The 23,405-nt window shown below is 46.0% G+C and overlaps 1 protein-coding gene across 2 annotated transcripts in view; it reads left to right on the top strand.

Annotated features, from left to right (window-relative positions):
• Positions 1-23,405, top strand: part of LOC147708648 (cAMP and cAMP-inhibited cGMP 3',5'-cyclic phosphodiesterase 10A) — a 1,277,009-nt gene that overhangs the window by 1,028,168 nt on the left and 225,436 nt on the right. The window lies entirely within an intron of this gene.

The raw sequence follows: 23,405 nt of genomic DNA, 5'->3' as shown, positions 1-23,405 counted from the left end.
TATTAGTGGATTACTTAAGGCAAGAAGGTCTTAAACTGATGAGGGCACCAGAATCCATCCCAGTGGTGATACTGAAACTAGACAAGAAGTACAAAGCTCCTGTTAATTCACCTACCTACCTAATTGGTAATTCTAGGCCGGATTCTGTAATTATGCAGGCGGCACGAAGAAGAGCGAAAACCCGTCATTTCAGTATTCTGCACTTTCGGAGAAAGAAGGTCGCCAGCTGGAAAACATCGGAAAAAGGTTTTCCGCTCTGGAGGCTTCCTCTATTCTGGAAGGTATAACCGACAGATGTGGTTGGACCGATCTTCACTACTTGAACATCTTCCTGAAGATAAGCAAAGGAAGCAAGGGATATTTTATCGGAAGGAGAAAGAGCTTCCACTGAGATTATAGAGATTGTTATGGATATCTCTTCTACTTACTTTCGTCATTTGGCAGGAGCATTGGTGCTGTGATGTCAGGGGTGGCTGAAGGCGACTAGCTTACATCCCGAAGTTCAGGCTCAGGTGTTAGAAATGCCTTTTGATGCTAGTGCTTATTTGGCACTCATGTAGATGGAGCCCTTCAATCTATAAAGAAAGACAGAGACACTGCTAAATCCTTAGCAACGATGCAACAACATCGTTTTCCAGTTCTTTTGGGGCAGAGTTCAAGGGCAGTATACACCTAGACCGCAGTTCCAACAGCGGTTTCAACATTACCCTCAAAGCACCTATCAACCTTATAATCAACCTTTCAGGTTTAGCACTGTATAGTCCTATTCACGGCCCACTGGTCATAAAAGGCAGCAATCTGCTGGAAGATGGCAGGAATTGAACACAATTTGATTGGAAGAAAGGTCAGCACTGGGCAAAAGTGCTAATTATTTATTTGTGCTGCAATTATATCATAGATATACAAAAAGTGATTATGCTTCACACATATATATTGCAAAAATATATTTTTATTATTTTTTCTCCTCACAAAATTTATGGTTGATAACAAAATATGTTAAAAAAGACACACATAGGGTTTGGGTCACATTGGCTTGCACGATAGCCAAATGTAATATTGCACAGCTCTGGGGTGCTTCTCGTGCGCCTCGGGTGGGGAAGTGGATGGAGGACCTCGACTGGTGTATGGTTCCGGAGAGGTCTGTGTATGTGTCAAGGGGGCGACCCCGCAAGTGGGGCAAGATCTGGGGTGCCTGGAACGCCTACCGGGGTGATATCTGCACGCCACCTGATGTGGATCCCGACAGTGAGGAACCGGAAGACACCTAAGTCTGTTAACCACAATCTTTGTACTTATTTATTTATATCTATGGAGGTCTATGTTCTCGCTATATACATTTGCAGTCACTCAATGCGCTCTGGTCGGCTTTACGTTGTGTAATGTTTTTTATTATTGCTTAATAAAAAGATGTTTAAAAAATAAAAACGCACATATATACAGTATTGAAGTCATTTGTTTGAAAAAAACCTTCACAAATCTTTTTCCATGTGAATATAACCACACGAAGAAATTGACAAGAATATCATAATTTTTTAACCCCTTCGTCGCTGGTGACGGAACCGCTCCATCACCAGCCTCGGTTGCGTTGTGCTGGTGACGGAGCGGTTCCGTCACGGCTCGCTCAGCGCGGTGCTGATTTCGCGCCTGCGCGGCGCGTTCTAATGAGCGGGCGGAGCCGTGATGGAACCGCTCTGTCACAAGCACAGCGCGCCCGAGGCTCGCGACCGAGCGGTTCCGTCACAAGTACGGGAGCGCCGCACGGCCCCCCCCTCCCCACTACCGCTGCTGCGGAATAGCCGCCGCAGCAAAGGATTTAAAGTGCAATGAAATAGTCGATACAACCCTGAAACTAAATGTCAATTCCAGATATCTTAAGGGAAACACTGGTTATAAGACATGGTTGTCACCAACGCGTTTCGGTATTTAACCTTCCTCAGGGTGTTCCTACTAGTGGCATACTAAAACAGAAAAAGAAGCAACTTAGCCAAGACATATATCCATAATACAAATGCAAAGAGCACTAACTAAATTAATATAACTAGCAAAAGATTGCAAACCCCACCTCCCCACATGACTCAGGTTTCTGAAGGCACAAGGCTAACAGTAAGGCCATTCTACCGCACTTGCATCCAGGTGCACTAACATACCCATACATGTTCAACCATCACATTCTTCCAACCAAACTTACGTGAAGAAGTTGTACTGATTGGCACTATACTATGTGCTGTTGTCTGTAAAGTCCTATCCTTGATTAATGACTGAAGGGACTTATCATTTGTTGATAGACCGAGATTTCTGTATAAATACCCAAGAAAAGGTTCAACAGAACAATCTAGATTTAACTTACTAAAAAGGTTTTAAGCTTTTGATTTCTTTTCTTGTATCATGCTTTCATTGGTTCTATTCAAACCGATCTGATTATAGGGCAATTCACTATCCAGACATCTAAAAATTTATTGAAATGATACTGACAATTTTTTTTAAAAATTCATCATAATCCACCAAAAACTAGATTTCCTCTCAACAAGAGTGCTAAAAATAACCCCTGTTCTGCATTAACGCTTACCCAAGTCATATGTCAGATGGCGTTACCAATATTTATATGTTCAGGCCTCCTTGTCGTATTCTCCTTAAATTTTCTTGATGGAGTTATATAATGTTGTAGCTGTAATAATATTGTTAGAGCGGATTAGCTATCAATTAAAATTGCAGGGTGTGCTCCAGTAAAGGATTTGAACACAAGGCAATGAGTCTCACCAGGCCACTGCATTCCCACAATTTGATCCAACCTGCTCAAACTTCTTAAAAAATGTATGTCCATCTCATCGGACAAATGGGTTTTAGTTATCTTTCATCAGGGCCACACCCTGGAGTGTGTACAGCATCCTCCAACTACCCCTCCTCCGAAGGTACCTCTTCATCATCTACCAGATCTCAAGAGGGAAATAAAAACTCTTCTTTCCAAACGCGCCATAGAAAAGGTACCCTTACATCAGCGCAATCAGGGGTTTTATTCCCATTTCTTCTTAATCAAAAAGAAAACAGGGAAACGGAGGCAGGTCTTGGACCTCCGGTTGCTGAACAAATTCATCAAAAACGAGTCATTCAAAGTGCTGTCTCTGCAAGAAATCGGTCTTCTTATGGAAAAAGGGGATTATGTATCATCTCTCAATCATCTCAATGCTTATTTTCACATCCCCATTCATCCCAGGCATTGAAGATATCTCAAGTTTAAAGTAGCAGGGCGCCTTATCAGATCAGAGTGCTTCCCTTATGTTTAAAATCGGCCCGAGGGTCTCCATCAAATGCATTGCTCCAATAGCTGCTTTTCTGAGACGTTCAGGTCACCAGGTATTTCCCTACCTAGTGACTGGTTAATAAAAGCAACTTCATTTCAGGCAGCCAGAAGCTCTATTTAAACTTGCCGGAATCTTTTCCAGTCTCTAGGTATTCACCTCAATCTAGAAAAAATTTCTCTCATTCTTTCCTAGGAGCTTGCATCGATACAAATCTCGGCAAGGCATTTCCTACTCCCGAAAGGGTCTTGCATCTCCAGGATAAGACACGCCTTATATAATAATCAAAAAGGTCAGTTTCAGTCAGACAGTACAAATCAGTTTCTGTGGATGATGCCCTCATGCATTCAACTAATTCCCAATTGTAGTCTTCGTATGCGCTCACCGCAGGAGCAACTGGGCACTCAATGGGTTCAATTCAAGGGGTCATTCAACGACATGGTCCAAATCTCGACGACTATGAAAACTGCGATATCTTGGTAGAAGACCAAGGAAAACCTTACTGATGGTCTTTCTTTCATTAACTCAACTCCTCAGATCGTGATGATGTTGGATGCGTCCATGGCGGGTTGGGGGTCTCACCTCCAAGAGCTTCAGGTGCACGGAAAGTGGTCCAAACAGGAGTCAAAATGTCAAATAAACCGTCTAGAGTTGAGCAGTATTCCTGGGCCTGAAAGCCTCTTGCCTCAGATTCAGGGATCTCCAGTTCTAGTCCAGACGGACAACACTACCACCATGGTCTATCTCCCAAAACAGGGTGACACGAGATCTCAAGCTCGCTCTCTCCAAGCGCAGCAGATTTGAGAATATCTTCTCCTCAATCAAATCTCACTAGGAGTGGAGCATGTACCAGGGTTACAAAATCAGTGAGCCAACTCTCTCATCAGGGTGTCCCACCAATGCCACGAATGGGAGTTCAACAACAGATTATGCAGATGGTCTTTCGGTCCTGAAGTCCCCAACATTAGTTGTGTTCGCTACATACCTTAACAAAAAGTGCCCCTTTTTACGCAAGCAGAACTCCTCAACCGGGATCGTGGGTGCTTCCCTGGACAGAAAAATGTGCCTACGCCTTCCCTCCAATTTCCTCTCATTCCTTACGTACTCCGAAAAATGAAACTGGAGTTATGCTGCCTCATTCTCATCGCTCCCGGGTGGGCAAGGCAATTTTGGATCACAGATCTACTTCGCCTATCAGAGTGCGCTCCGATTCTCTCTCCTGAGAGAGAGGATCTTCTTTACATGAACAAGGGGAAAGTGATCTATCCTCAAATTCTCTCTCTTCGCTTGTCAGCTTTGCTCTTCACTTTGCTGAATTTGGGAATTTGAACATACCTAATGACTGCAAAGCAATTTTACAAAATTCTCGAGCTCCTTCCATGCTCAAGTGTTACTCTGCAAAATCGAAAAGATTCTGTGTATGGTGTATCGCTCATTCATTACATCCACTTTCATCCTCTCCAGAGCAAGTATTGCCCTATCTCTTGCACCTAGCCAAGGCAGTACTCTAGCATTCTTCATTAAGATCCACCGTGCTCTAATTTCTAGATACAGGTGACGTCTAGATCAATCTTTGTTGTGGTCTCATAGACTTATAAAGACATTTCTGAAAGGCCTCTTCAGGGCCTACCCACAGGTTAAATCTCCTTCAGTGCTGAAGCAATTAAATACAGTTCTGTCGCAAATAATGCATTCCCCATTTGAGCCTATACACAAATGTGACTTAAAATTTCTCTCTTGGAAGGTCGCCTTTCTCTTGGCCTTTACGCCAGCCAGACTTATCCGCGAAATTCAAGCATTCACTATAAAGTAACTATCTCTTCAATTTCTGGCAGACTGACATACAAATCCTTCTCTCATACCAAAATTGCCATCAACTTATCCCCTCAATGAGCCTATAATTTTGCCTACATCTTTTCCAAATCAGTCCTCGGTGGCGGAAAAATCTCTCCATTCTCTGGACATCAAACGCTGTTTGAAATTTTATCTGCAAAGAAAATATCCTTTCGTAAGTCTTAACTCCTGATTTTTTCACTCTGCTCTCAGAAAGGGACTTGCCCTAACTAGGGTCAGTATTGCTCGCTGGGTCACTTCAACTATTGTCTTCTGCCACAAAAAGGCTGGACATCCATTGCCTGCAAGGGTGCAGGCCCATTCAAAGAGAAAGGTCGCAACCTCTTCAGCCCTGTTTGCAGGGGTTTCTCTCCGTGACATATGCAGGGCAGCAATGTGGGCGAGGATGCACATGTTCACAGAGCATTACTGCCTGGATGGTCGGAAGAAGGCAGATATAGCCTTGGGGCAAGCTGCACTTCGTCATTTCTTTGCCTAAGGTAGGCGGCTTGTAGCCATCCCGGTTTCTTTATTTACTTATTTGTTTATTCCTGTATATCTATTTGATTGTTATTATTACTTGTATTAAGAGAATTCTGATTATATATGTTTTTCTCTGGTGCTGTCATGGTGGGATTGTTTGCCTTCCAGCCTTCATTATTACTTCTTTTTATCAATATACTGCTCTTTAATCTGATTCAAGCATGTGCATCTATAAAATATAAAATGCTGGAGAAAAACAAGTTACTTACCTGTACACTGTGGTTCTCCAGTATTGATATATTTTAAAGATTTACATGTGACCCGCCCTCCTTGCAGGTTAGGCTCACCATTTTACCTCAGAGTACTATATATATGATGAAATAATAAGGTTCTGTAGTAGGTGATCTCTGTGTATAGTCATAATCTAGTGAATAGTCCTGCCCATGTGCGTGGACCCCGGCAATCAAAAATAATCTCTTAAGTTGTCAAATCATGCAGCAACTGCAAAGACACTTAAGAGAGAATTTAAAGACAAATAATGCAGTCTATATCCACAGGCTACACTGTCCAGTACTTCAACTAGAAATTCCACCAAACATCACCACACACAACACATCCTGCCCAGTTTCTACCATAGAGAAACTTGCCTCCACCAGTAAAAGACTCTGGAATTATAGAGAGGAAGGCATGGACAGACGAGCCCCATAGGCTGCCATTATGTGGCTTAAATATTATACTGTGCCTTTAAGAGAACTTTCCAGAACTCTCTCAGTATCCCAGAATGCATAGCAGGTCCCTCTTACTTTCAGTTCTTTTTTCTGGCTCCTGCTAACAGGACCCTGGCATTGAGCTCTCCCTTGTTTCAAGGATTCATTGGATTTTTGTCACTTTTTTGGATAAAAGTGTTTGAGTATTCTTTCTTGGTGCTTTTCTTCTCTCCTGTGTGTTGGTTCAGGTTTTTTAGGGCTCTAAAATGCCTGGTCTTTTCGACAAATGCCCAGCATGTGGAAGGAAGAAGGCCAAGAGTGATCCACACGACGTCTGTATCGTCTGTCTCCCTGACACACATGTCCCTGAAGACTGTGACATCTGCCAGCAGTTTTCAGCAAGGACCCTGAGGGACAGGCTGAAGATTAGGCTTCAAGGCCTTGAAGAAAGACGACTGCAGGCTGCAGGTGGGTCTGGGCAGGCTGGGAAGGTTCCCTCTGCCTCTCCTGAGGCCTCTGGGGGGCTCCCCAGAGGCAGGAAGGCCAGCAAACGGTCCCGGTCCCCGTCGGCATCAATTGCATCGACGACGACGTCGAGAGGGATGACGACGGTGTGTTCCCCATCTCCCCAGGGCTCCGGGTCGAGACGGCGTGAAGATTCGATGTCGAAGGGCCTGGACAGGCCGCCGTCGAAACCATCGTCGACGGCGTCTTCATCGTCGACGTCGGAGTCGACCTATCGACGTCGAAGACGGAGAGACAAGCATCGGCGCTAGCCGTCGAGGCGACACTGCCGATCGCCGTCGAGACAATGGTCGGCGTCGAGGGGCTCCTCGACGTAGAGGACCTCGAGAAGGCCGAATCTACGCTCGTCGTCGAGGATGGAACGGTCGATGTCGCGGAGGCGGCGTTCGACGCCGGAATCGCGGAGGCGACGCTAGACGCCGGAATCGCGGAGGCGACGCTAGATGCCGGAGTCGCGGAGGCGACGCTCGACGCCGGAAAAGCGACGCTCAGCGTCGAGAAGGAAGAGATCGGCGTCTAGGAGTCGCTCCACCGCTCCTAAACGGCGCAAGAGGAGTTCTGGCACCAGAAGTCAGGCTGGATCTAGTGGAGGACGCAAGAGGAAGAGATCGCCTGCTGAAGGGGCTGGGCCACAGTCCCCTTCGCCGAAGGAGTCACCGGGCTCGGTGTACTCGGTGGTGTACACACCAACTCGGCCTAGGGCGCCCCCTCCTCCTGAACCTAAGGAGGACCCTCCCACCAATCCTCCACTTCCACCAGGCCGACCACTGCCACCACATGGGCCTGCCCCTCGGTCGGTGATACCTCCGGTCCCTCCGCCGAGGTCAACGTCTTTACCTCCCCTGTCGACCCCTCCTAAGGGGACCCCGAAACCTAGACCCCAGGAGGAACAGAGGAAGACGCCCCCACGGAAACCTGTGGAACGTCCACGGGCTGGGAGATCACGCTCTCGCTCTAGGAGGAAGGAGCGATCGCGCCACAGATCGTCCACGCGGTCGAGACACTGCCATAGGAGGCACAGATCTCGCTCCCGCACGAGGTCCTCAGGGACCAGGGACTACTCTCCAACCTTGTCGGGGTCACCAGACACGAGGGTGTCTCCGATTGATGACCTGGTAGCGTTCCATGATGTTCTTTTGAGGGGTGCTGCAAAATTGGGCATATCTTTGACGGTGCCCACGCCGAAAACATCAGTCATTTTCGAGACACTGCACCAGAAACACCTGTCTCGTCCACTGCTGCCTCTGGTGCCGGGCCTGGAGGAACCGGCCATGGACCTTTTCCTCACCTCTGCGGTGACAAAGGCGGCCCCTTCGAGATTGCTGAAGAAATACCGGGCTCCCGATTCGGACCCGGCATTTCTAAGGGCGGAACCTCCTCCGGATTCTGTAATTGTGACGGCGGCCCGCAAACAACATGCCACCACCCCGTCATCAACGGTTTCCCCGGATAAAGAGTCTAGATGGATGGATTCAGCGGGTAGGAAAGTATGTGGAACATCGGCGACCTCTATGAAGGCTGCGAGTGCCACGGCGTTGTTAGGACGCTACGACCGCGCCCTCTGGGACTCCCTACAGCAGTTTGCGGAACACTTGCCCCGCGAGAAGCGGGAAGACTTCCAGGAAGTGCTGAATGAAGGGATGCTGGTAGCGAATCAGATTATCAGCGCTGCAGCAGACTCGTCCCTATTAGCGGCGCATAGTTTTTGCCATGGGGTTAACCAGCGACGTCACGCCTGGCTCCGCCTTACGTCACTAAAACCGGACGCACAGCAGAGAGTAGCCAACCTTCCATTCTCTGGCGAGACCCTTTTTGGGAAACATGCGGATGACGAAATGGCCCGCATGAAGGCGGAGGCCGAAACGCTCACGGCTGTGGGCCTGGAGAAGCCCAAAGAAGCGAAGAAATCGTACCGCCCTTTCCAACGGCGGTTCAGTGGACAGGGCAGAGGACGTGGCCAACCTTCGGGACAGTCACAGCAACATCAACAGTTCCGTAAGCCGTTCCAGAAACACCAGAAGGGCAGAGGAGGCCAACAGTCGGCTCCAGCGACCAAAGGCCTGTCCGGGTCTAGGCCCTGAGCACTTACTTCCCCCGGATCTATTACCCACTCCGATAGGGGGAAGCATTCAATTTTTTCTGGCAGAGTGGAGAAAAATTACTTAGGACAAGTGGGTGCTGAATATTGTTTGCAATGGATACAGTCTTCGGTTCACCAGCCCGCCTCCAGCAATTCCACCAGTCAGCTCACAGTTTCAGCTGCGCGAGCTCCAGGTGGAGGCAGATATCCTGTTAAAGAAAAGGGCGATAGAGGAAGTACCTCTGTCTCAGAGAGGAAGAGGTCTGTACTCCCAGTTCTTCCTGGTTCGCAAGAAGGACAAGAACGAGTTCAGGCCCATTCTAGACTTGCGACAGGCAAACAGATGGATTCGCAGGGAAAAGTTTTGCATGCTGTCGTTGCATCAGATTTATCCTCAGTTGCAACAGGGAGACTGGCTATGTGCTATAGACCTACAAGATGCGTACTTCCATTTTTTTTTTTAAATAATTTTTATTGTAGTCATACCTGTACAGGCCCTTACATATATAAGCAGCTTAATAAAATTGAGAAGGTATACAATACGATTTGTTGATCAGTACACAGCCGTCATGCCCACAACCCGGGGGTTGGGCGGCGATGATGTCTCTGCTCTTCCATGCCTGACGTTCAAGATAAAGGAGTAGTTGGTGTCCGGATTGTGTGCATGACTACTTTTACAGTCCTACTCAACTATGCGCTAAACCCCAACTCCCACCCCCTGCGCAAAACCTAAAACTCCCCCCCCCCCCCCCCTGTCCCGCCCCACTCACCACCACCCGTCTAAGGCTCTTATAGCGGTCATTCCTGAAGTACTGGTGTCAGCCCCCCTGCATATCTGCTGCTCCTAGGGCCTCAGCTTGCCTCATCCGCCCTACCTGCCTCGGGGGCCTCCTCCTCCTCGTCAGCCTCGCTATCCCTGAGTGCCTGTACCATTACTTCCCATGAGGTCGCAGTGTCAGCCGCTGTCTGGCTAGGGGTCCTGCGTGCAAGCTGGTACCTGTGTGTGCTGTCAGGCGTCGCCCATTTTAGAAATTCCTGCCGCCACCTCCGTGGAGTTGGCCCCGCCCTCGCCTTCCAGTTCCTAGTGATCTCCCTCCTAGCCACCATCAACCCCATATCAATAAACTTGCTCGTGAGTTTGTTTTTGGGGGTATGGGGAAACCAGTGTAAGAGACATTCCGCTGGTCCATATTCTATGGTCCTTTCAGTCACCTCGTTCAACACATCTCCTATGTCCTGCCAATAACCCCGTAGGGCCAGGCACGCCCACAGCATGTGCACTAATTCGGCCCCCTCTTCCGGGCACCGGGGACAGGTCGCTGTTACCGCGCCAAAATACCGCCTGATCCTTCCCGGGGTCATGTACGCCCTATGCAATACATAGTAGTGGATTAGTTGAAATCTAGCGTTTCTCGTGCTGTTGTGAGCCCTACGGATAAGCTGTGCCCACGTTGTATCAGGTATGTCTTTACCCAGGTCCGCCTCCCACTTGGCTTGAGATGCGTACTTCCATGTGCCCATTGCACACAAACACAGGAAGTTCCTGCGGTTCCAAGTCGGCGCCAAACATTATCAATACAAGGTACTCCCATTCGGACTGAAGTCTACGCCGAGAATATTCTCGAAGTACATGGCGGTGGTAGCAGCACACCTACGGAAGAACAAGGTGTTTGTCTACCCGTACCTGGACGATTGGTTGATCAAGGCATCCTCCTTCTCGGAAGCGCGAGCACACTTCCAGAAGACATGCGTTCTCTTGAACAAGCTGGGGTTGCACATCAACATATCCAAGTCTGTTCCCACTCCGGTCCAATGCATACAGTACTTGGGAGCCTCCATCAATACGCTGTCAGCAAGCGTGTCTCCTTCGGAAGAGCGACGATTATCACTCCTTCGGAAGGCTCGGGCTCTTATGACGACTCAATCTACAACAGTGAGGACATTGTCTTCTCTACTGGGATCGATGGCCTCTTGTATCTTCCAGACGCCACACGCACGGCTGCACATGAGACCGCTGCAGGAGTGCTTGGAAGACCAGAGGGATCAGAGGAAAGGATCTTGGGACGACAAGATACGACTGTCTCTGCATGCTCTGCAGTCTCTGAAGTGGTGGTGTTCAGCGGAGAATCTCCTCAGAGGAGTTCCCTTCCACAAGGACATTCCCACGCAGACTGTTGTGACGGATGCTTCTCTCCTGGGGTGGGGAGCGCACTCCGGAAACCTACTGATTCAGGGAACGTGGTCCCCGATGGAGGCCACGTATCATATCAATTTCCTGGAACTCAGAGCTGTTCACTTAACACTGAAGGCCTTTCTTCCGTCCTTTCAGACCAACTCTCTGCTTGTACAGACGGGCAATACCACCACGATGTATTACCTCAACAAGCAGGGGGGCTCGAGATCACGCACTCTGTCGCAGGAGGCGCAGACGATCTGGCACTGGCTTCTGGCCAGTGGACTGACGATAACAGCTACCCATCTGCCAGGTGTGCAGTGTGTTCAGGCAGACGCACTGAGCAGACTGGTTCAGGAAAACCACAAATGGGTCATAAACGACGAAGTACTAGGAGAAGTCTTCCCAAGGTGGGGAACTCCAGACGTAGATCTGTTCGCCACCGCCGAAAACAGCAAATGCCGAGACTTCGCCTCCAGGTACTACCAGCAGGGGACGCTGGGGAATGCGTTGTGGATCAACTGGTCGAACAGCTTCCTGTACGCATTTCCGCCCATTCCCCTGATTCCGGCGGTGCTCATCAAGCTGGCCCGGTCCAGGGCTCGGATGATACTCATTGCCCCGGAATGGCCCAGACAGTGGTGGTTCACGGACCTGCTTCACCGGTCTCTCCTTCCTCACATTCGGCTGTCGTGCAGGCCGGACCTTCTCACGAAGTTCGGGGGACGGATGTTACACCCCAACCTCTCGTCTTTGAGTTTGGCGGCATGGCTCCTGAGATAGTGCAATATGGCCATCTGAATCTGCCTGATGACTGCATGGACATACTGATGGAGTCTGAGACCTTCCACTCGGACTTCCTATGCTTACAAGTGGAAGAGGTTCTGTATCTGGTGCCAGTCTAAGAACCATGACCCGACGACGTGCAAGGAAGATGTCATCCTTCCTTACCTTCTACATTTGGCGCAGTCTGGACTTAATGTTCATTCCATTAAGGTTCATCTCGCTGCATTGACTGCCTACAGGAAATGCCCTTTACAGACTTCCTTCTACCAGATCCCTGTGATCAAAGATTTTTTGGAAGGCTTGAAGAAAGTATTCCCTCCTGTCAGGCTTCCTTCGCCTTCATGGGAACTGAATGTGGTGCTGTCCAGGTTGATGAAGGAGCCTTTTGAACCTATTCATAAGGTCTCGTTGCAGCACCTGTCCTGGAAGGCGGCGTTCCTCATGGCCATTACATCGGCCCGCAGGGTGAGTGAAATTCAGGCGTTGTGTTGCCAAGAACCTAATACTATATTTCATGCTGCTAAGGTTATTATGCGTACTCACCCTAAATTTCTTCCCAAGGTTATTTCTGATTTTCATGTCAACCAGACCATAACTTTGCCTACGTTTTTTCAGAATCCTTCGTCTCCAGCGGAAAGGTCTCTTCATTCCCTGGATGTTAGGAGGGTGTTGAAATTTTATCTGGATAAAACCAAAGATATTCGTAGATCTGACCAGTTGTTTATCAATTATGTATCAGTCAGGACGGGTCTTGCTACCTCTAAGCAGTCCATTTCTAGGTGGATTGTGTCCTGCATACAATTGTGTTACCAAAAAGCTAATAAGACCTTATGAGGTAAGCCTAAGGCTCATTCCACCAGGGGCAAAGCTGCCACGACAGCCTTGCTCCGTAACGTGCCGATTGCTGAAATCTGCAGGGCAGCCACTTGGAAGTCGGTTCATACCTCTGCTAAGCATTACTGTCTAGACACTGATGCCAGGGCAGATGCTCAGGTTGGACAGGCTTCGCTGCGGAATTTGTTCGCACAGTAGTGGTGTTAATTTCTTTCTCCACCGCTGCTTTGGTGTGGGGATGGGCTTGCCATTCTATTCACTAGATTATGACTATACACAGAGATCCCCTACTACAGAAGGAGTAGTTTCTGTCCTGTAACTCCAGTTCTGTAGTAGGGGTATCTCTGTTATAGTCATAAGCGCCCGCCCTCCTCCCCAGTGGAGATATTTCTTCATGTAAGGAATGCTAGAAGTCTGGCGTGCTACGCCTTCAAAAAAACTGAAAGTAAGAGGGACCTGCTATGCATTCTGGGATACTGAGAGTTCTGGAAAGTTCTCTTAAAGGCACAGTATCCTATTTAAGCCACATAATGGCAGCCTATGGGGCTTGTCTGTCCATGCCTTCCTCTCTCTCATTCCAGAGTCTTTTACTGGTGGAGGCAAGTTTCTCTATGGTAGAAACTGGGCAGGATGTGTTGTGTGTGGTGATGTTTGGTGGAATTTCTAGTTGAAGTACTGGACAGTGTAGCCTGTGGATATAGGCTGCATTATTTGTCTTTAAATTCTCTCTTAAGTGTCTTTGCAGTTGCTGCATGATTTGACAATTTAAGAGAGGGCGGGACTATTCACTAGATTATGACTATAACAGAGATACCCCTACTACAGAACTGGAGTTACAGGACAGAAACTACTCCTTAATATGATTGAGACAGCATTACCAAGAAATGATTATTGAGAAACCTGTAATCGTGCAGACGATTTAAAAAGGAGTTGTTCGTGCACTTGCATGTTATTGAATTAATGTTTTTATCCACTGTTTTGAAACTGTGCAAAACGTAACAATTGGATTTTTACATTTTTTACTTTTATATTTGCGTTTGCGCTAAATATGTAGTATTTTAGAACTGTTGCTGTACTCAAGTTCCATGAAATTGCAAGTGCTAAAATGGCCGCCAGATTAGTAAATGACTGGATCAGATTTTATTTGTCCTTTTACAAGGTTTACTACCTTCCCTATGTACTAATAGAATAGAGTGTTGAATGGCGATGCAAACATCTTGATCAAGGGAGCTTGACTACCGAAACGCGTTGATGTAATCTAATAAAAATAAGCCTGAAACCTACGATACCTGCGTGAGAGTGCCGGATGATTTCTTTGCAAAAGTGGAGCGGATATCCTATCTTGAATAGACAGCGACGTGGTCGATCGTCGCAGAACCGGCACCGCCAGCGTTTTGGCAGCACGCCAGAGTATATCGCCAAAAAAAACAGCAACAAGAGACAGGCGCGCCCCCCGTAATAGCCCAGCAGATCTGCATACCCAACGTGTGTGGCGTGAACGGAGTCAATGTAGTCTTCTGCAGCCCGGGGATCGGAGGGTCCTAGAGCCTTGGAAAGTCTGCCTGACTCGTGTTACACGCTCATTGATTTGCGGGTCACTGCAGTTGGGAAGTCGGGAGCTGGAAACTGCAATTTTCTGTCCTATTGAGCCTCGAGACGGAGTGTCAATGTACCCGCTTTTTATATAGTGGGCAGTATTTGGAAGAAAATACTGAGTGGGTATCGTAAAGGCTTAGCTATGAGTGATGAAGAGTACCCAGCTAGAGAGCTCGAGGCTGTGAAATTATTTGAAGACTCTGTGCAAACAATTACCAAGAAAGGACGAGTGGCTGCCCCTAATGCAAATCCTGATTTAAATAAACATTTACAGAATTACGAAAAATACAAAAAGAGAGACATTTCACGTTGGTGGGAGGTAGCATCATTACGCCGTTACCTAGAAATAGGCCGAATCCCACGAGGACTCAGAATAATGATCTCCCCCTCCGCAGAAAATCCTGACATCGAAATGCTTGAGGAGTGGGCTGAGAACAGCGCTGGCAGTTCAAAGAATATGATGCAAATACTCCTCAAGTATGCTGAAAAGGAACGACTGGAAGTGATGGAAAAATTGAAAGAACTCAATGAGACACTAGATAAACATCATGATAAAACTAGAATCGATAAATTCAAATCTGACTTAAAGACCAAGTTAGAGAAATATGAGAAACGCATTAAGGACAGAAAGTCTACGAAATTCAAAAGAGATCGGATCGATTATGAATCAGGGCGTATATATACATTTGCCAAAAAGTTTGATATGGCCAGACGCCAGAAAATATTCAGTAGACAAATAGCCCAACAAACACCGATACAAAGTGACGCGAGCTCAGAAACGGGTTCCGAACAAGAATCTGATGATGGAAGCCGATAAGGACCAAATGATGTACGACTACCCGTCACTGACGAATTCCGTTTTATGATCATGGAACAACAGTCCGACCATCGCATGGGAAAGGGAAGAGGATGGGGAAGGGGCCGAGGAAAAGAAGAGGTGGCGAGGGGTACAGGAGGAGCTCAAGGTTGGCAAACAAAAAGATCCTTGTGCTCGAACACCAAGAAATAGTTAAAATAACCCATAAGGACACTACAATCATCAATTTGAGCTCTGTGACGCTGACTCAAGAGGATGAGACAATTTTTAAATTAGGTCTTTCCTATTGTGATACAAATTAATTTAATTATCCAAACAGTAGGATGGACCTTTATCGATATATTAGAAAACTAAAACTGACAAAACTACATGCTGGCAAAACAGATATCCAGGAGTCGGAAGTTGAAACAGTGTCGGATACCCCTTTGCCCCTCCTCAATGTCAATGAATTACCAGCTTTAACGGATATGATAGCACTAATGGAAGATACCTCCTATTTGGAGAGGGATGACCATATCGAACAAGAGAATGATTTACAAGCAAGCGACCACACGCCGTTTAGAGCTACTTCAAAATTTCTTCCACAGACTATGAAAGATAATGTAGATCTGTTTGGTGAGAATATAACTAGAGATTTAAAAAATTTATATTTTCAGGAAAATCAAAGGAAAATTCAAAATGAATCCAAAAAAAGCACTTTTTCACAAGACCGTTAAAAAATTACAGATGAAAGATGGACTCCTAGTGAAACCTTCTGACAAAGGAGTAACGTGGTTCTCTGGGGGAAAGAACAATATAAAAAAGAGCCACTGAGTCAATTGCAGGATTATAGTTGCTATAAGAAATTAAGCCCCAAGGAATATGAGAATGTGACTGTGGAATTTCATAGAAGACTGGACCACTGGAAAGAAAATGGATTGCTTAGCTGGGATGAGCATAAATTAATCAAACAAGATAATCCTGTGGTCCCAGTCTTCTATATGTTACCAAACATTCACAAAAACTCCACTAGTCCCCAGGGAGGCCCATTATTTCATCTTGTGGAAGCTTGTTTGAGAACGCATCGTGATATATAGACTATTCCTTGAACCCTATTGTCAGAACGCTCCCCTCTGATTTGAAGGATTCTACTGACTTTTTGAAATGTATTTTTTATATATGTTGGGATCCTGAAACTATGGTTCTTTTAACATTAGACATTGCAACCTTATACACAAGTATAAGACATGTGGATGGTCTTGTGGCATGTGAGCATTATCTAAACAGGAGACCGGCACGCCTTGCTTTACAAAACAGAATGATCCTTGAAATTATGGAATGGTGTCTAACCAAAAATATCTTTCTCTTTGGTAGTGATCTTACCCTTCAGGAGAGGGGGACCGCGATGGGCACCTGTTTTGCCCCCAGTTATGCCAATTTACAGCTCGGCTACTGGGAGGAACAGGTGCTCAGGGGGGGTCCCCTTGATCACTGGACGGAACATATCCTATCATGGGTCAGGTATATCGACGATGTCTTCGTGCTGTGGCAGGGCACGGAGACATCAACCGATCTTTTTATTGAGGAGGTGAACCAGAATTCTCTAAACCTGGAATTTGTGGGGAATTCAAGCAAAACAACTATATATTTCCTCGATCAGGATTACTCCCGTAAACAATAAATTGGAAACCACTGTGTTCCGTAAGACTTTTGCTGGGAACTCAATCCTGCATGCTGAAAGCGCCCATCCAACAGCTCTTATAAGAAGTATTCCGTTTGGGGAATATTATAGAGCAAGACGCACTTGCAGCAGTGATGAGCAATATGATGTAATAGAGACTGAAATGACCCAAAGGTTTATTTAAAGAGGATACAAGGAAACAGTCCTCAAAGGTGCTTCCAACAAGGCTAGAAGGTGGATTAGACAGAATATACTTTTTGAACCATCTAGAACTCAAACTGAAACATTTTGATAAAATACAGAAAAATCAAGTTACTTCGAGATTCATAACGACATTTCAAACCAAGCATAAAGAAATAAGATCAATCCTTAGAAAACACTGGTATTTAATAAGGAATGACCCAGTGTTAGGTTCAAAGGTGAAAAAGAATCCCGAAATAACGTATAGAAAATCTAAATCCCTAAAAGATCTAGTTGTTAAAAGTGAGTTTGTAGATAAAAAGAGAAGTAACACCGACTGGCTGAAACCTACACCTGGTTTTAAAAGATGTTTTAAGTGCAAAGCGTGCCAACATGGAATGAATCGCACAGATTTTAAAACCTCTTTTAATAAGACCATTAAAATCAAAAGTGCCATCACTTGTAAGAGTGAATATGTAGTATATTTACTACAATGCCCATGTCCTAAGATCTATATTGGTAGCACTATTCTACCAGTGCCCCAGCGAATCCTTCAGCACAGACGTGCAATTGTTAATCAGGATAGATCCTACCCTGTGGCGCGACACTTTGAATTACACCATCAAAGTAACCCCATAGGCCTCCAATATTCTTGGACTGCAGAGGTCCCAAAGAAAAGGAGAGGGGGTGACAGAAAAGATGAACTCAGAAGATTGGAGACCTATTTTATTTTAGAGTTTAATTGCAAAGAACCACAGGGTCTGAATGTAGATGAGGATCTTTACACATGTTTAACCTGATTACCCGTATACACAATGAAATGATTAAACAACCTCGAGCGTACCGAAACTGCATTTTGAAGTTATGATCTGTTAATGTTTTTAATTGACAAAGAGTTTAATTTTTAAAGAAAATGTCTGCTTACCTTCTTTTAAATGCATAGATGGTAGTATGTTGTGTAAAATTGAAGTGGCATTGAAAAAAATGGAATGGAATGAGTAATGCTTTTTTAAAATTATTTTATGCACGGGCACTTTAATTTTTTATGTGCAATAGGAGTGGATTGTTTACATAGTGAGTACCAAGTACTATTGTTGGAATCTAAGCATTAGCACTTTTGAAAATGTAATATATTCAAGCACTAGCACTTTATTTTCTTTTTAGAATTATGTGCATTTTATAGATTAGTTGTTTACAGTAAGAGAGTATTATTATTTACAAAAAAGCACTTGCACTTTATGATGAAATAATAAGGGTAATCTGATTGAGACAGCATTACCAGGAAATGATTTCCCTTTCCAATTAGAATAGTATGGTATAGCCACGTGATGAACTAAGATGAGTTATTGAACCAGTTGTCTAAGGTCAAATGAAGGCATTCAATTAGGAACAAGGACTGTACAGCATAAGACAGGAAATTGATAATAATCCTATAGAAATTCTTTTAAGGTTTCAGTCGTTTAGAGGCACTTGCCCAAATAATTGAAAAACCTGTAATCGTGCAGACGATTTAAAAAGGAGTTGTTCGTGCACTTGCATGTTATTGAAATAATGTTTTTATCCACTGTTTTGAAACTGTGCAAAACGTAACAATGGGATTTAAAACATTTTTACTTTTGTATTGGCGTTTGCGCTAAACATGTAGTATTTTAGAACTGTTGCTGTACTCAAGTTCCATTAAAATTGCAAGTGCTAAAATGGTCGCCAGATTAGTAAATGACTGGATCAGATTTTATTTGTCCTTTTACAATGTTTACTACCTTGCCTATGTACTAATAGAAGTGTTGAATGGCGATGCAAACATCGTTATCAAGGGAGCTTGACTCCCGAAACGCGTTGATGTAATCTAATCAAAATAAGCCTGAAACCTACGATACCTGCGTGAGAGTGCCGGATGATTTCTTTGCAAAAGTGGAGCGGATATCCTATCTTGAATATATATCTGGTCCGTGCATTGTGTTCCTTGTGCAAGCTTTGATGAGCTGTTTTTGTGCAAGGGAAACTTTGGTTTGGTAATAAATATATATATATATATTTGCACAATTGTGCTCGAATTCTGAGGTATGGTTCTGTGGAGAGGGTTACTCTGAGGGCTCCGCTGTCATTGACTGAACTTTGGATGTTATTAAATGAGGTTGAAAGAGTACTCAAATGAATTTTCTTTCTATGGAGGTCTACGTAATGTATTCAGTACTACTATTTCTACAGTTATCGTGGGGCTCCCTCCATGATGACGAAGATTCAAGCATGTTAATCTATGAAAGATATCAAAACTAGACAACCACAGTGTACAGGTAAGTAACTTGTTTTATTCTAGATAATATGGTAGGACAATTACTCTTTGCAGTTATGGTGAATAAAAAAAGGCAAAGGGTTAATATTGATACTGGAGGCATGGCTTAACAGGCCATGGAGTAGGACACATAGTGTTGCACTCCTACAAAACCAGGCCCCCAAAGCCAGTAATCCTGCACAAGAGACGTCCCCAACTCCGGGCCTCAACCGAAAAGGGGGGGGGGCATTCACACTGGCCGCCGATGGTCCGAGGAAGCTCAGCTGTGTTGACACGCATGATCAAGCGAGCAAAGATGGAGGCACCGGGTCCTAGATGAGCAGCCACAGTAGAGGGGTGCGGTGCACGGCTGCCGAGCAGGGAGGCCAGGCATTATATCAGTGAAGCACCACCTGGGAGCAGCTGTGAAAGGTGCCGCGTGGCTGACTAGCAGACCTGGGACCGAGAGCAGGGTGGCCTGTGACTGTCGGAGAAGGGAAACTTATCAGCTCCCTGGATCTGGGGGGAGCAGCAGCTTCAATAGCAGAGGCCTTGAGAAGCCAGGAAGGTGTGAAATTCAAAAGTGAGGCCCCCCCACACCTCCATTTCTCTTTCCGCCTCGTGGGCTTTCCACAACTTCACCACAGGGTACACAGAGAGTTAGCAAATCAGAGACAAGTTGGCCTGTGATCCTCTAGCTGAAGGGGGCAACCGGCTGGGGTAACGGTGCGGGGAGCATTGCGGCATTGCAATGGTAGGACCCACCAAAATGACTTTTGGCCCTGGAGTATTGGCTGCTTGTGACTCTGAGCACAGGGGACGCTTGTACAGGAGTACTGGGCTCTAAATTAATGAGAACGAGGCGGTGAGAGGCATCGAGAGAAGTTACACTCTAATTCAGGCTAGGGTGGACGTTGCAACACAACAGGAGAACAGGGCCCTAAATTGTGGAGAACAGGGTGGTGAGAGACACCAAGAGACGTTGCATCCGGGCCGGGGCGAATGTTGAAATCACCCCCTCTCCCCACAGTGTACATTGTTCCTGCCTTCTGCCCCCCTTCCCCTGCATCCCTGATCTATCTACCTTGGGGTGAGAGATTTGAAGAGCAGACACCCGAGTCACCAGCAACCACCTTTCCAGGTACCTAGAAGATGGGAAAAGCCCGCGCTTCTAGGCCAAAACTGCAGGGAGCAAGGGTATCCAAAAAAATGGAGGGTGCACTAGTGAGAGAAGAGCCTTAGACCTCATTGTTAGCTCATCCTGCGATGATACTGGTGGCGATCAAAGACACAAAGGTGTCATTGGAGACCCAAATTGTGAGAGTGGCCAATGAAGTGGGGCTTCTTAGAGACCTTTCCCTATGTGGCAAGTAGCAGTACTCTACATATCACAAGGATAGAGAGTACCTTGAGCACCACGTCGGGGCAAAGTTGAGGCATGATGCCCGACGTGAGCAGATAACTCCTTGTGATTCAAACATTATGTGGACTGCCACATGACCACTGGTTTTGTATACCCTTTTTCAATAAATTTTAGAGTTCTTTTAAGCATATTTTAAAGCAGACCTAACAATCATTGGTCTTGAGAAAGGCACTGCACCTCTTTCTGAGCTTATTAGGTCGAAACATGTCTCCCTAAAAATCTTGTTTGATACAGAAGATGGCTATATATTGTTTTCTTGTATGATTACTGTTTTTAATCCTGGCCCAGGGACGTACTAATAAAATATTCTGGCATACCCTTTAGCTAGTTATATTCATCACAGTTCTCACTAGATCACTTTTGCTCTAGACCCTTAGCTTATTCAGAAGGTAATTAGTATACCTCTCTTTTTACAAACCATCCCTGATCTCCTACCTCTCGGAGAAGGGGGTTGTAATCCACACCATGACTAGGCTTCACAGTGCGAGGAGGTTATCCAATGATGAAGCATGCCACCATTGGTGGTTGAGGGAAAATGTCCTGAAAAAAATACTCCATCTCTAATAGGTCATCGCTTTTCTACTTTCTGGTCTTCCTTGTAGACCCAGGAGTTCTTTGTTGTGGTTTAAAAAGAAGAGAGAGGTCCTTAGAGATGACCAGAGAAAACTTTCAGCACAAGTGAAAGAGACAGACGCAGTTGCGGACAGTCCACAAGGCAGTTAAGGACCTCACACAGAAATGCAACAAGGCACAGGAGATCAAGATACTGGTGGACAGCTTGGAGGATACTGAGGGAGATCATGGAGTCACAACGTGCGACTGGTGGGGGTCTTTGAAAAGCAGAGGGCCATAACATAAAACTGTTAGTCGAAGAATGGTTAAGTGGAACAGTGCTGCTGGGATGTCAGTCATGTTTCTTCTCAGTGGAAAGAGTGCATAGAATCCCGAGAAGGGCCTCGGCACCAGGGGCACCACTTAGACCTATAATAGTCAGCCTAATGAGATTTAGAGATGGGACAATATTCTGCAGTTGTTGCGTACACATGGTCCATGATATATTTTACAGGAAGTGAAGTCAATATCTATGCAGGCTATACCACTAAATATTTGCTCTATTTTGCTGCAGAACTATGCATCTACAAACATAAAATTCATTTTTTCGGATTAGAGCAGGAGGCCTTGGCCTGGCTTGAGCAGCAGGGACTGACACCAAAGGTGGACGCCCAACCTCACCCTGAAAGTGGATAGCAGAAGACGCAACGGGACCAAAAACAAGCCCCTCCCCCTACCCCATCCAAGGCGTAAATCAGTGTGGAATAAGCCAGGCCGTTTTTAGAAGTCGGACAGCGCAGCTCAATTCTCAATCACAATAAATAGCGTGCCCTGACTTTAGAGGACTAGAGAAGCGGATCAACGGCCCTGAAACAGACCTGGATACTCAGGAGGAGGGACTGCCAGTGTTCACCCCTAGGATAGCGAAACACATTGTTTGACTTTACAGGCACTGTGCTGCCAGTAAGGTGTGTGTATGATGGGAGCTATGCCCTCCCTTCTCTGGGGGGACTGGGCTCAGAGATGAGCTTTGGGGGTACCGGATGTGAGTTTGACATGCAATCACAGGTATAGTGTTCATAGACTAAGTTGCGATAAACATGGCATGTACCTGGTTGTAGGGTCTGGGCCGGACAGCAGCGCACCATTGAAAGAGTTGCACTGCTGAACTAGCTAATGCTGTATTTGGTTTGGAATGAAATGTATCTTGAATTGGGGAGGTAGTCCGTTTTAGGACCATGACGCTGTAGGGTAGAGGAAATTCAAACTGAGTTTGACACATGCTCACATGGGCGCTCAGTCGAGAAAAACAGCCATAGCTGTATACATCAGGGAGGAGATGGGGCTCAGGACGGATGCCACAGGTAGAACGTCAGTGGTCTAGGGAGCAGAATCAAGAGAGGACGATTCACCAAGGCGTTCTCCTTATATAAGGCAGATGTAATATTCCTCCAGGAGACACCCATGATGGATGGCCAACACAGCTGCTTGGGAAGGGGCAGCTTTAGAGTAGACTGTCATACATATTTGGATTGAGAGATGTGTTAATGCTCTTTAAGAAAAACCTGGCATTCAATATTGCACACATTTGGCCTGTTTCATTGGGCTGCTCCATGGCGGTACAGGGGGAAGGGGAGGGGGAGACAATCATACTAGTGAACGTCTAATACCAGCCAGGGCTACAGTCAGTTGTACTCCAAACCCTAGGATGTCGATTGATTGAAATGCCCTAGGCTCTCTCAATTATAGGTGGTGACTTCCATCTAGTCCTAGGCATGCATATGGATGGGATGAGTGCCAGGCCGGAGGGTGAGGTGACGATGGGGAAGCTGGAAGAGTTTGCAGAGGCTTTGGGGGACATTTAGCGTATGGTACATGGTGAAGAGAGAACATATTTATTTTATTCCAATGCCCATGATATGCTGTACAGGCTCAACTGCTTTCTTACCCTAACTGAGACAATGTACAGATTCACTGACGCCAAATACCTACCATGAGGTATCACAGACCAATCCCTACTTCTCACGCTCAGCACAGTCTCACCACTAGGACATTGGACATTGGGCATGGAGGATGGTAATATAGCGTCTCTTGATTGCCAAGGAGGAGAAATGCCTGAATAAAGCTTCACAACACTATTTTAAAGAAAATAAAGGATCAGTACAGTATGCACATACACTGTGGGAGG

This window comes from Lissotriton vulgaris, chromosome 6 (genome assembly GCF_964263255.1).
Source record: "Lissotriton vulgaris chromosome 6, aLisVul1.2, whole genome shotgun sequence".
NCBI lineage: Eukaryota > Metazoa > Chordata > Amphibia > Caudata > Salamandridae > Lissotriton > Lissotriton vulgaris.
Note: the sequence above shows the minus strand (reverse complement) of the source record. Positions and strands in the feature narration are given on the sequence as shown.